The following is a 15,416-nucleotide window of genomic DNA, read 5'->3' as shown; positions in this document are numbered from 1 at the left end:
ATCGTATACAATTTAAATCCGTTCTGCTATTTGGCGCTTCTCTGAATTTTCTGATGGTGTGACTCTAGGGCTATCAGAATTAGAGCTCATGGTCCTCCGGGACAGTACGTATTGAAATATGTGCGGCATCGACTGTGCTTGGAGCACAGAGGGTGAGCACTAAGTAGGGCGTAGAAGACCCTCTCGGCTCATGGAGATAAGGCTTCTCCTCACACATCATTGGGTTCTTAATTTACTGAATTGGCCCTAAGCCTATATTGTTTTAGAATTCCAGCTGAGTAAAAAGTCTTATTGGAAGGACTTTAGGGTTCTTTTTGTCTCAGTCTATGCAGCTGAGTTATTCCTGCAACGTTCAGGAACGTGAGGCCAAGTAAGCTGCAATGTGTATCCCTATAAGGATCGTTAGTCTAAGGTAAGCACATTTTAGGAATATTATCACTGAGTCAAACCTACCGTCATCCAATTGGGTTCCACTCATGGTGACCTGATGGGGCAAAGTAGAACGACCCCTTGCTTTTCTAGGTGCCAGGTCTTTTCTACTATGTAGCCCTGGCATGTTTGAACCATGGACCTTCCAGTAAGCAGTGACATATTTAACCATATTCTCTGAGCATTAATTAAAAACTATACATTGCACTATTGTGAGCCTGAAAAGGACAGGTAGGTCAGTACCCAGGTGCGACACCCCCGCCTCCTATCATGTAAGGGAAAATGCTCAAAACATATCAGCAAAACTAGGCACATGAGGTTAGAAGGGAGAGACAGAGAAATAGATTTATAAGCAGCAGAGCACGACAACAGGTTATCGCTCTCCCAGCGTGAGGTGAACAACACTCGCTTCTCCCAGCACTGGGGCTACTGGGTTTCTTGGGCCAGCAGTCGTGCCAGCAGCGTCCCCTCACTGGAGGAAGTGCTGCTAAACATAGCTCTCAGAAGCAGTGACCTTCGAGACATTAGCTCGATATCTGCCCTGAACTGGTAACATGGACTCTTTGACTTAATATTTTATTGCCTAGGGGATTGGAAACTGTAACTCCTTTGGGAGTTCAGTGGAGCCCGTGCTACACGAGCGGTCTCCACTAGTAGCCTGCCTGGAGAGGGCTTGAAGGGTTTGTATCTTAATCTTAATCCCTGTATGCATGTGTAACTATTGATCACAGTGAATACAATCTAAGCATTACAAAACAAATCAGTGTCTTTGTATATATTTTTTAATTTAATCATTTTATCGGGGGCTCATGCAATTTTTTTTAAAGTTCTCATCTTTAATGAAATGACTTTGGGAAGAACATACATCTCTATGACACCAACACTACAGTTCTCGGTCAGTTAGATAGACAGAATTATATCCATTCCGTAATTAACATGAATGCCAACATCTTTAGCCATTCATTTTTGTTACATGGCAAACAAAATCAAGAAAGCAACCATCAAACAGAAGAGACCCATAGCTTCAGACAAGGCAAATCCCAGGATAGTGTATGAGAACAGCTGCTGCTTCAGCGAAGGGTTTCTGGCATAACCAATGATGAGGCTGCCAAAGACGGTTCCAATACCAGCACCAGAACCAGCCACTCCTACTGTTGCAGCACCTGCACCAATAAATTTGGCAGCAGTATCAATGTCTCTGCTGATTGCACTGGTCTGAAACTCCCTTCAGATTAGTGAAGACACACCAGCCTGGGCCCCATTAAACACTGCTGAGCCCTCTCCAGTTCTTGCCTCTGGTCGATATAATACTGATGCAGAAATTGGTCTGTATGCTACTCTGGATCCAGCTCGGATCAGAGCGGGGGTGCAGGCGAGCTTGGTGCAGGCGAACATCTTCGAGTCTTTAGGGAGGCGCCGCTGGAGGACTCGGCTGACAGGCGGTGTGGGCTCCTCTCCCGCTTTCTTGCTTTCCCGGCGGAGGCACCAGTGGCAGAGGTCAAAAGAGTGGGCGGCTCATACAATTCTTATCACAATCTATACATCCATCCATTGTGTCAAGAACATATGTACATTGGTTGCCGTCATCATTCTCAAAACATTTACCTTCTACTTGAGCCCTAATATCTGCTGCTCATTTCCCCCTCCCTCCCCACTACCCCCATCTCATGAACCCTTCATAATTGATAAATTATTATTATTTTATCATATATTACACTGTTTGATGTCTCCCCCTGCCTTCTTCTCTGTTGTCCCTCCCCCAGGGAGGAGGCTGTACATAGATTTTTGTAATCAGTTCCCCCTTTCCACCCCCCATTCTCTCCACCCTCCAGACATCACCACTCTCACCACTGGTCCTGAAGGAGTCATCTGTCCTGGATTCCCTGTGTTTTCAGTTGCTATCTGTGCCAATGTATATCCTCTGATCTAGCCAGATTTGTAAGGTAGAATTGGGATCATGGTAGTAGGGGGAAAGAAACATTTAAGAACTAGAGGAAAGACTGACTCAGACTGATCCTGTGACACTGAGGCAAACCACTAAAAGCCTGCGGCAGAGCAACTGTGGGAGCAGAGCAGGGAGCCCCTGAGGGAGTACAAAGGACAGACTCTGGGGCCAAAGCGTGGTACCCCATTGGACCTGACAGAAGGATACGCCTAGAGATAAAAAAATCAGACCTTGCTCTATTTACAGGTTTTTCTTTCTTTTAATTAAATTATTCTTCTATGGGTAATTGGTTTCCTTTTTTTGTTGTCATAGCTGTGTTCTCACTCATCGCCTGTCTTGCTATGACTTGATTTTTGGTGCATATTATTATCTCTACAAATCTATCTAGATAAGAAAGACTGGATGAATAGTGTGGAAGAGAAAACAATGGGACCAATGGTTCCGGGGGACACAGGAGAGGGGGATGAGGGGTCAAGAAGGTGGCACTGACCAACCCAGGGACAGGGGAGCCGCCATAAGTGATCCAAAATCAGTAGCAAGGAGGGTGTGAGAGGCCTGGTAGGGATTCAGCAAGGTCAAGGGAACTGAGAGAAATCACTGAAACACAAATGAAGGCTGAGCATGATAGTGGTACAAGAGGAAAGTAAAAGGAAATAGAGGAAAGAACTAGGTGACAAAGGGTATTTATAGAGGTCCAAAGACTGGAATGTACATATGTAAATATATTTATATGAGTGTGGGGAAACAGATCTATGTGCATTTATTTATAGGTTAATTACTAAGGCAGCAGATGGTCATTGGGCCTCCACTCAAGCTCTTACTCAATGCAAGAAAACTTTGTTCTATTAAATTGGCATTCCAGGATGCACACCTTCCTGACACGATTGCTGAAGAAAAACGTGTGCATAAGCAAATGTGGTGAAGAAAGCTAATGGTGCCCGGCTATCAAAAGATATAGCATCTGGGGTCTTAAAGGCTTGAAGATAAACAAGCGGCCATCTAGCTGAGAAGCATCAAAGCCTACATGAAAGAAGCACACCAGCCTGTCTGACCACAAGTTGCAGAAGGGACCAGTTATCAGACATGAAAGAACTAAAAATCATATCAATGGGTGCCCACCTCCCTGATATGATCAATGAGGACAAACGTGTATATAAGCAAATGTGGTGAAGAAAACTGATGGTGCCCAGCGATCAAACGATATAGTGTCTGGGGTCTTAAAGGCTCGAAGATAAACAAATGGCCATCTAGCTCAGAAGCAACAAAGCCCACATGGAAGAAACACACCAGCCTGTGTTACCACGAGCTGTTGATGGATCAGGTATCAAGCATCAAGGAACAAAAAAATCATATCATTGAAAATATGGGTGAGTGCAGAGTGGAGACTCAAAGCCCATTGGTAGGCAACCAGACACCCCTTACTGAAGAGTTGTGGGGAGGAGATGAGCCAGTCAGGGTGCAGGGAAGAAACGATGAAACATATAACTTTCGTCTTTGAGTATTTTATAGGATTTGCTTAAAACATCATTGTACTTCCAGAGACTTTTATAATGGGATTAGAATGATCTTAATTTGACCCAAATAGACCCTACCCTTAAAATACAAAATTCTTCCAAATAATCAATTAGAACAGGGTAAGCCCTTAAAGTTTTGCTGCAGACCATCTAACAATGGCTACAGCAGTGAATTGACAAGGACATGCCCGAGGTTGAGACCAGATTCAGAAGAGGGCATGGAACAAGGGATGTCACTGCTGATGTCAGATGGCTCTTGGATGAAAGCAGAGAACATCACAAAGATGCAAAGCTAGTCGACTATGTGGATCATAGCAAACTATGGATAGCCATGAGGAGAAAAGGAATTCTAGAACACCTGATCGTCTCATGTAGAACCTGCACAGGATCAGAACAAGGGACGACTGCAGGGTTTAAAACCAGGAAAGGTGTTCACCCTCTCGGGGTTGTATCCTCTCAGCATACCTATTCAATTTGAATTTGAAACACAATTAGAGAAGTTGGATTATATGAAACACGAATGTGGCACCAGATTTGGAGGAAGGCTTATTAATAATCTGCGATATGCCGATGACCCTACTTTGCTTACAAAGTAACCTTGTGTTTCTGGTTCTTATCTGTATCAGGGGACATCCTCTGGTCTAGCTGGATTTGTAAAGTAGAATTGGGATCACGATAGTGGGTGTGAGGGAGGGAAGCACTTAAGAACTAGAGGAAAGCTGTATGATTCATTATTGCTATACTGCCCCCTGACTGGCTTGTCTCCTCCCCGTGACGTAAGGGAATGTTCAGTTACCTACAGATGGGCCTTAGGTCCCCAATCTGCCCTCCCCTTCATTACAATGATATGGTTGTTTGTTGTTTGTTCTTTGATGCCAGATACCTGACCTCTTCAACACCTCGTGGTCACACAGGTTGATGTGCTTCTTCCATGTGGGCTTTGTTGCTTCTCAGCTAGATGGCTGCTTGTTTACTTCAAGTTTTTAAAACCCCAGACTCTATATCTTTTGATAGCTGGGCACCATCAGCTTTCTTCACCACATTTGCTTATGCACACATTTGTCTTCAGCGATCAGGTCGGGAAGGTGTGCATCATAGAATGCCAATTTAATAGAACAAAGTGTTCTTGCATTGAGGAAGTACTTGAGTGGAGGCCTAATGTCCATCTGCTGCCTTAATACTAATCCTCTAAATATATGCACGTAGATTGAGAGATCTCATTCTTATCCCTGCAATTCTTTTCCTGGTTGGAAACATAGGAACATCTGGTTTGAAGATGGCATTTGCTAACATCTTATGCATGGCCAGATTTATTATGGAGACCTCTTTTTTTGTTTTTGGGATGAGGTCAACATCACCACATAGAACTTTGTTATCTTTCTTTTTTTTTAAGAGTACTAGTCAAAGTTCTGTTAATTCCCTAGAGGTTTCTTGCTTTTGAGCAGAAAGGGCACCTGGCCAAGTTATTCACTCTCACTGGCATTGAATTGATTGTGGACCCATAAGAACCTTATAAGACAGGAGAACTGTCCCTTTGGGCTCAGGAACTTTTAAATCTGTGCAAGAGTAAACAGCCTCATCTCTCTTCTTAGGAGCAGCGGGTAGGTTTGGACTGTTGGTCTCCGATGCATAACCCACTATAGAAGCAGAGCATTGCCATTTGGGGAGCAGTTCTTCTCAGGCAATTAGGTAGCTTCTTGGTGTATCCTCTCCCAGGCCCTTATCCTCTGGTGACCCACAGGGCTGCAAACGTTTACTTCCATTGAAATGAAACACAGCCCTCTTCAGTGTGTGTGGGGGCGGGGTTGGCAGGTCAAGAATGTGCTTATCCATAACTATCAAGTTGATTCTGACTTTACTACATAGGATTTCTGAGGCTATAAAGCTTTACCAGAGCAGATAGCTTCATCCCATGCCTGTGGGGCAGCTGGTGGTGGGTTTGAACTTATGATTTTGGGTTTAGCAGTCCAACGCTTTCCTTACAACCTCATGTTGATGATAGCCTATGACTTCGCTTCTGGACCCTGCAACTCTGTAGCGAACCCACAGCAGTAACCATTGCACTAAGCAGAGGGCACCTTTCTCCTTACAATCTTCCATTATAGAATGCCATCCATGGAAGGATTAGACTTAGTTGTTAAGTACATTTGGTCCAAGTGAAGTTCTTTGGTTCCACTACATTAGGCTTTCATAACCTAGTTGAGCTACTTCTAAAATACCCTCTTCTTCTGTCCCTCACCCAAATGTAAGTTTCTTAAGGGCATATTTTTAACAGATTTCCTCATTTAAAGGAATGCCGTGGCTCCGTGGCTTACGTGTTGGGCTGCAGCCAGAAGGACAGCAGCTCGATCCCCCACCAGCTGCTCCGCTGGAGAGAGATGAGGCTCCCTGTGTCTGTAGATTTACAGCCTCGTCCACCCAAAGTAGCAACTCTGCTCTGCTGTGTACGGTCACTAGGAGTTGCAATTGATTTGATGAAGTGAGGTGCTTTTTGTTGTTGTTGTTTTGGTTTGGTTTTAGTTTTTTAAAGTGGTGCATACCACACACCTCCGCCTATTGTCAAGTGCCTTGACAAGCTCTGTGATGACATAATTTCAATATGGAACAAATACTAGCAATACTTCTCACCTGCACTTGGAAAAACAAGACAAAGCAAGCAAACAAGCTATATGCCATAGTAAACTGTGAGGAGCACAGCAGCCTGTGTGATTGTGAGTAATAAAATCCAAACCTGAAGGAGGGAATGGTATCAGAACATACATTTTGAACACCCCGTTTTGCAGAAGGCTGTGGGTGACAGTGGAAACCCAGAATCCATGTGCAGGGCCCCCGCCTGGATTGAACCTCTAGGAAATGCCCTGACCATGGTCCAGGCACATGAACAGACTTGCAGCCAGACAGAGAGCCTTGTCAGTAGATGATAGCAGGCGTGTGGAGGGTACATTGTGACATTTAATCATCAGATCTCCTCTCTTTGGAGCCATCTTAAAGTTGTTTCAGTTTTTCATCTGTTTTCTTCTATATTGAACCTTTTCTCTGTTTTGTCATTGTTGTTGGATTTTGTTTCTTTGCGTCCTGTGTTTTTTACGGTTTTCTACATATGGAAATCATGAGAGGTAGGTCTACAGAGACGGCAACTGACAAAAGTTACCTAGGCGTATGGCAAGGGAAGTTAGGGAGAAAGGGGAGCTAATACCAAGGAGCATAAGAAGAAAATGTTCTGAAATTGATGGGGTGATGATGGCATAACTTTTCTTAATGTGACTGAACAATTACATTGTGTGATATGTGACTGATAAGCCAGTAAACATTTAAAACACAAAACATGCCACAAAGAAGTAACAGCGACAGCTCCTGAAGCTGTTAACCCGTCCTAAACCACTGACTAATTTGAGGCCATTTTGATGAAACTCCTTGGGTTTCGCCCTTGAAGTCAGTCTGTTTAAGAAGGAGACAAGTTGTGTTTACTGAAAGGGCAATGGCACATCTGTCTGAATGACTACGTCTAGATACTAAACCTGTAAATAAGAGGCATTGCTGCTTTAAAGAAGTGAAGATCCAAAGCAACTTCATAAATTAAAGGGAGGGAGGGAGGATCCCCTTTATTGCGCTCGTTAATTTGGGATGGCTGCGCGTGACACAGCCTTATAGGACCAGTACACACATGCTCCGTGGCATGTGGCAAATAATCTCCTTAGAAGAAGAAAATGCCCAAGTTGACGTGCGTCACCTGGGAGTGTGACAGTCTTCAGTTGCTGGCTATATTTATATAAAGAAAAGAAACCTCCAAATCTATCACTATGCCACAACTGATTTTGATTTTAATGTTTTTTAAACTTTTCACTCTAATGAACCCAATTTTATTCAAATTTTTGAAAATAAAAATGTTTTCTGACTATGAATAATACACACCTATCTTGGAAATTTTGAAAAATACTAAAAAGTAAGATAAAGAGTAATATGCACTATACTTACTCCTCACGTATCAACTCTCTGATTGTTTTAGCATTGGGCATTCATGACAATGAATACAGAACTGTGCAGCGATACTTTCCATAAACAATGTATGTCTGGCAGTAACAAATGCAGAACTGCCAAAGCAAACCTAATTCTAGCTGGGATGGTTGACTGGACAGTGATGCTCAGTGATTTGGCAGTAATGTAAAGATAGATGCAGTCTTCCTCCATTTCACGAGTGGTGTAGTTTGTTCTCCATATTAATATAACATGGCTTTTCCCATAATAACCTGATTCTTGCACCGTGGAGGAGAGGGTATGCATATGAAGCTGCAATAGGTAATCTGTGGGTGTTACCATTCTCAGAAGTTCATTTGCAGATGTTCAAAGATAAATTTATAAATATAATGATAATATAAGGCAATAATGATGGGGAAAATGCGCTTAGCTTTTTCAGAACCAATTTGTGACTGAAAGATCGAAATGCAATCCCACTGTATGATGGGGGCCAGTTGTATTTTCTCTCCTCAACCCATAACAGCTGTAGACTGCTGAGCTATATTTGTCTCATTTGAATTCTTAAGTTCCTGTGACTGGTTCCCCCTGGTGGTTCCCCCACTGAGAAGTCTAGGGGTCATCCTTGACTCTCCTTTTTCTACCCTGGTCATCATGTGACCCTACAGTCCCTCCATCCTCCAGGATGCTTGCGTTTTAGCCCAGCTGGTCCAGCCTCACTTTATTGTTCTTGTTCAGTCTCCCTTCAGACCCTCTTCTGCTTGAGGCACTTCTACACGACCAGCATGTTTTCCCTCTAAATGCAAACTGGACTGGGCCGTGTGCTCCTTGGCATGCTCAACCTCACTCCTTGCCTTTCTCTTACTGACAGCCCCCTCAGCTATCACCCAGTCACCTAGACCATCTTTTTTTCTCCATGATGCTCACACATGCTTTGCCTTGTACCTGTAACCCAGTTTTTCTAACCCTCGGTGGTCTTAAACTGTCCCCAGGTCTAGAAATGAAGCCTATGGCACTGGACATTCAGTATAAGTAAGCATTTTGAATGTTTCTCCTCTAGAACTCAACTTGCCGTCATCAATTTGGGAGCACTTCTTATCCAAAGACTAAATTTAACTTGTGTCCGCTCTTGATGTCTAGTGTTTATGCATGGCAGGATTAGATCAGTCATGATCCTGTATATTTACCTGGGATTAACATTCCTGGGGAGCAATATTTTAGATAGATTTTATTCAAACAGCAATATAAATTGTTATATGCCAGGCCCTTGTCTCTGATTCCTGTGAATTAGACAGACATCTTTGCTTTCATGGAGTTGGTAGTTAGTAGGAGATACACATTCAATAAGAATTCATTTTACATGGAGATAGAAAACTTGATGCGATGAGATTGGGAAGGTGTTGGGAAGAATCAAGGGTCTCCTTGGAGAAGGATTCTTTCTGTTGATTTGGGAATATTGAATTCAGTAATGCTTTACATAAATGCATGGTATCAATTAAAGCAGTGGTTCTCAACCTTCCTAATGCTGTGACCCTTTAATACAGCTCCTCGTGTTGTGGTGACCCCCAACCATCAAATGATTTTCATTGCTACTTCATCACTGTAATTTTGCTACTGTTAGGAATCGGGCGACCCCCGTGAAAGGGTCATTCGACCCCCAAAGGGGACGCAACCCACAGGTTGAGAACCGCTGAATTAAAGGGATAAACATGGCTGTGATATTCATAAAGACACTATTTCTTAGGTAAAAGTTCTTGTTCATTAGTACCCTGAACCTTATTCTGTCAATTAAAAGCATCCAGAATAGAATGTTTATCTTTTTTTTTTTGTTTTTGCTTAGTAGTGGGACAAGTCTTTTTAATCGTCAGAGTTGTAGATGGAGCCATGGATTTATTTGGACTCAGGCTTGGCTTGGTCAGGAAAAAAAGCAAAGTAGTGTGTTTTTCTTCAGATCTGCTATAATTGCCTTTCATGTTGTGGTTGGCGTTTGGCAGGCACAGGTATTAAATTGTATGCCACCCAGAACTAAATATAATTAACTTAGTTTTCTTAGGCTTTAAAGAAAGAGACCTTGGCTTCTTAAGCAATTTCGCAAGCTTTATTTGAATAACAATGGACTGCAATACAATGCTTTTACTTTGTTTTACTTTGATCCGTGTCTAGTGGTTAACTTACATTTCTTAGGTTAGTCTTATGTTCATTTTTCCTTCTAGCAAAGACGATTTAGTGCCAGTGTTTTAAGTTATAGATGTTTCCTAGGAAAAGATGCAACATTTTCCAATTGAGGAGACAAACCATCAAAATGGAAAACCTCTCATGTTTCATAGTTCCCCCAAAGCAGAACAGTCATTTCCTAATCTCCTATTGCTTTGGGGGGCACTAAACAGACATTAAAAAGTAGACATAAAACATTACTTGAAAAAGAGAAAATAGAAATGGCAACATATTTGATAGAAGTATTAGTAATAAAGAAAATATATTAAACCATAAAAGGTAAATTTACATTTTTATATTAATAGCTAATAGGTTTATAAGTTTTCACTAATGGGTTTGCTATGTAGACTGCTATGTAGACTGCTAGTCTGGCTTGCAACTTATTTCTGTGGCTAAATGAACAGTGTGCCCCTGAATAAGCGGAAGCCTGAGTGGCAGAGTGGGCTATGCATTGGACTGCTAACTGCACACGTCTCCCACTAACTGCTAACCCACTAGCTGCTTCTTAGGGAAGAGATGAGGCTTTCTGTTCCTGTAAAGATTGATAGCCCCAGTTTTCCCCTGTCCATAGGGTCCTTGTATATGGCAGTGCGTATGTTTGCTTTTGGCTTAGATCTTACTGCCCACTCAACACATAGACCTCCCTAACATGGGTGTGTCTCTTTGAAGACCCGCAAAAGAAATCATCTCAACGTGAAATACTTCTTGACTTTTCAAGCTCGAGATGTAACAACTCTTTAAAATAAAAAAGAAACATTAAAAAATTATTTATTTCAGTGTACCTTTGGAAGGTTAACAAAAATTGGGTTAAATATTGATATTTGCTCTTTGGTATTTTTGTCTTTTACTTGGCAAGTTAATGGGAATACTTCCTTTGGCAAGTTTATTATCTGTGAACTTGAGAATAATAGTCCTTTTTGCCTGTGAACCCGGGGAAAATGTCATTTGAGCATATGTTGTTTACCTTTTTATCATGAAATATTTCAGTAACATAAAAATAATACCCTTAATCAATATCGTGTATCAACCATTCAGCTTAGTCAAAGTTGTACATTTTGTCATACTACTTCAGGACTTTTGTTTTTCTTTTAAAAACTGAAGCATCTCCGCTATGCAATTCACTTCCCATTCTGAGAATGTTCTCTATTGTCTCCACCCATGTCTTCTTTAACTGCACATATTTTCATTTATATATGTTACATAATCTCACTTGTATGTTTTTTAAAGATTTACATAAATGCTTTATATATTATGCTAACTGTTTCTGGCTTGTGTTTTCATTGCTATTGTTACTGTCAGTCAGCCTCTGCCCTGACAATCCCATGCACAAGGGTAGGAAATACTGCCCAGTGCTCTGGGCCACCCCTATGGGTTGATTTTCAGAAACAGATCGTCAGGCTTTTATTATCTAGGCCATCTTCGTCTGGAGGTTTGGCTGAAACCTATTCAGAATCAATGTCACACTCAATTTTCCACTGACACATGGGTAACGGCTGCACATGATTGTCATCCATGGTCAGGATAACTCCCGGATCTTCTGCATGGAAGGGGAGACTTTAGCACATTAGCACTGAATCACCGCTGCCTCCCTCATTTCATTAATTTACCATTATTATTATTTTTTTTAATCCATCCATGTTGACATCGATATAGCTCTTAGATCTTTTACTGTAATTGCTGTTTGGCATTGCGTTATATACATTTCTACAATGATCAGAATCCATTCTCCTCTTGTTGGGCATTTAGATTGTTTATGAAATTTCTGTTCTAAACAGTCTTGCTGTAAACATTTTCATGATTGCCTCCAAAAGGCCATATGGGGAAATTCCCCAGGATTATAATATTGGGTCTTATACTTGTTTCCTGTGCCAGTGAAACAAATTACCCCAAACTGGGTGGCTTGAAATAAGAAAAACAATATGTTTTAGCTCTGTAGGTTAGAAATCTGACATGAGTCTCACTGGACTGAAAGCAAGGGGTTGGAAGAAGCATATTCCCTCTGGAAGATCTAGGGGAAAATCCATTTACTTGCCTTTCCCAGTTTCTAGGAGTCATCTGCATTCCTTGGATGATGGCCCATTCTTCCACCTTCAAAGAGAGTAACCTTGCTTTCATTTGACTGCTATTTCACAATTTCCTTTCACTCTGACTTTCTCTTCTGCCTGCCTCTTTCATGCTATAAGGATTCTGTGTGGCACAGTTTGTGCTAACTACTAACCTAAAGGTACTCAGTGGTGTAAAGGATACAGCCAAGAAAACCATGTGGAGCTGTTCTATTCTATAACACACGGATTCACAAGCTTGGGTCTATCTACATCTATCTATATCATTCTGCCTATTATCTATCTATCTATCTATCTATCTATCTATCTATCTATCTATCTATCTATCTATCTATCTATCCATCTATCCATCTATCATCTATCATCTCTTATGGTTACATTGGGTCCACTTGACAGATCCAGAATAATCTCCCTATTTTAAACCCATTTTGTTAACAGCCTAATTCCACCTTCAACCTTAGTTCTTTTTCCTCATGGATGATAACATGCTCCTATTACTGGAGATTGGATCTGGGAATCTTGCCACCACAAGCCATAGAGGATTAGTTATCTTGCACTATTTCATGTAGTACATGCATCTATACCTTCATTGAAAGTGGAGGATGACAGTTCCACATCCTTGCCAACATTACACAAAGACTTTCAACTATTATCTAATCTGATAGGTGGGATTTTTCTATCTCACTGTTACTTAAATTACTGTCTCGATTCTCTTTGTATGGTCTGTTGATTGCAGAAGTTTTCTTTTGGGTTTATTGCTTGTTTTTTTTTCTTGCTTTATTTCTAAATTATTCTTTTCTGTTTTATTTTCTTAGTGATTTATTTAGTTACTCTCTTTACCAATAGTTGGTTGATTATTTGTATTGCAACATTTTCTTTTTTAATTCAGTGTGATTTAGACACACACACACTGACATATAATGTATAGAGAAAGAGAATGTGCATATTTGTTATACAGTGACTTTAATTTCAAAATCAACAAATTGTGTTTTCTTAGAAGCCATTCCCTTCTTGATATCATGAAGATATCCCTAATTATATTTATTCTTCAAAGAACACATTACACATTTTAATAGTTTTCTTGGTCTCATCCATTCCCTACTTGATGTCATAGAGATTTTCTAATTATATTTATTCTTCAAGTATATCTCCAACAGAGCAAATTATATATTTTAATAGTTTTCTGTATCTCGAGGTATGTATGTTTATATTTCTTTTTGTGAGATGTAACAGCCAAAACTAACATGATTTATTGGTTTGGCTTAGTTTTATTTAGGCAGAAACTGAAAACTAACTGGTTTAAAGATTGATGGTTTTCTGAAATGTTATATCTGGGAAGCGCTTTAGAGTTGGGCTGGTCCAAAGCTGAGGTTCGGAGAGGCCGAGAGTAGTACTTCTAAAACTATCTATTGACAATGCATTGCAGAGATCTTGCATTATGTTATCTTCATTGACTACGCACGCTGCTTCGCCTTGAAGGGAAATTTTATAGTACCAGTAGAGAAAATAACTCTTGGGTTAAGGAAAACAACGGATGCTGGTTTACATCCAAGAAGGTAAACAATGTTTACATTCAGGAATTTTCCTCAGACGAGCAAATCACTTTATATTTTTGCTATCTAGGGAAAATAAAAAGCAGTATTGAGAACAAAGAGGAGTTGATTGCTGCGATGGTAGCTCCTTTTCCTCCTCAGTGATGAGACTGTGACTATAAACATCATAACTAGACATCCGTCGTGCCGAGAATCATCAGATTATGTTCTGCCGTTTGTCGCGCCTCAGTCCCAGTCGTGCCTCTGCTGCGTGCTCCTGCGAGACAGGGCCCCAAAGGACAGCTGACTTTACTTAGGGACGTCCTGCCACTTTGCGATTGGTACACCACCCAGGACGCACTGCCTGCCCTCCGACTCCTTCAACCTGCTTTGTTTTCTCAGCGTCACTCAATATCAGACTCTTTAAGCTCAAGGATAAAATTAAGTGCATTTCTTTTGCCCAAAATAAGCATCTCCAGATTTTTCCTTAAAGGCGTGTTGCACAGGAGCTTAAGAGTGAGTGACACTTGACAGAGATGTGGTTGCCCAGCAACTGGCAATTTAAATAAATCAGGAGTTGAAATGATTAACCAACTTGATAAACAGCAAGGACTTCAGTACAACTTTAAGGACTGCTACAGATGTTGCATTGAACTATTGAGATGCGTTGACCTGTTTTCTTCCAGTGTGTGTGCGCGTGTGCATGGTTTTCAAAAAGTTTGTCGAAAAAGAGAATTAGAAGATAATGAATTTTTTCCCACAGACGTTTTTTTCTCCCCACAGATATTTTGAAGCCCCCTTCGTGAGTGTGTAGACATATATGTTCATACATATACATACATGCATTTATATACATATATCAAAAACCCTCTCAAACTCACCGTCATTGAGTTGGTGCTGACTCATAGCAACCCTTTAGGACTGGGAAGAACTGCCCCTGTGAGTTTTCAATACTCTAACTTGTACAGGAGTAGAAAGTCATTTCTCCTGAGCACCTGTAGTTTCGAACTCTTGACCTTGCTGATTGCAGCCCAACATGTAACAACTATGTCACTTTATATGAATTTATGTGTAAATTGGCAATGTATATGTTAGATATATATTTGTCAAACAGGACTATAATGCCAAAGGCCTTATCTATTTTGGGAACAATGAGTTAGCATATCACACCCATTAGGTTCGATACTATTTTGAAGTAGTAGGTGGTATAAAGTTGGCAAATCTCTGGAGCAACTAGGGTTTTCCAACACTTTCCTAGAGGTTCTCTGCACTAAAATGATTAGCTTGACTCCTCCTTGTCTGTCTACCAAGTCTACTCTCAAAGGGCATGCATCCTCTGGATTGAGTGCTGGTTTGATTTTGAATTCTGAGAGTATATTTTTATACTTAGTAATTGAAAATACCTTCTTTTTGCAGTTTTATAATTGGAAATTCCTCTCCATTCTTAGAAATGGAGCAGTACCTTAGTCTTCATAAGGATATTGATGTTCAATAGGATTCACTTGTAATTAGTTTGCTTAATTCCTCAGTTTGTTTTGTCAATAAGGTTCATCAGGATTCTGGAACCTAACCCGAGCCAGCTAAGCCTCCTAGCACAGATGCATCTCTTTCTCTGCTAAGCGCTGTTCTGGCTCCTGTCAGTGCACAGGACGATCAGTGAAGCTTGCATGTTTACCTGGTGCAGAACAGGTTTGACCAGAACTACACTAAGACAGACTAGACAGAAACTCCCCACCTTTCACTTTTG

The 15,416-nt window shown here is 41.0% G+C and overlaps 1 pseudogene; it reads right to left on the bottom strand.

Annotated features, from left to right (window-relative positions):
* Positions 1-1,398: 1,398 nt before the first annotated feature.
* On the bottom strand, positions 1,399-1,931 carry LOC142456439 (ATP synthase F(0) complex subunit C3, mitochondrial pseudogene; annotated as a pseudogene).
* Positions 1,932-15,416: the final 13,485 nt, after the last annotated feature.

The sequence above is a fragment of the Tenrec ecaudatus genome, chromosome 9, assembly GCF_050624435.1.
Source record: "Tenrec ecaudatus isolate mTenEca1 chromosome 9, mTenEca1.hap1, whole genome shotgun sequence".
Taxonomy (NCBI): domain Eukaryota; kingdom Metazoa; phylum Chordata; class Mammalia; order Afrosoricida; family Tenrecidae; genus Tenrec; species Tenrec ecaudatus.
Note: the sequence above shows the minus strand (reverse complement) of the source record. Positions and strands in the feature narration are given on the sequence as shown.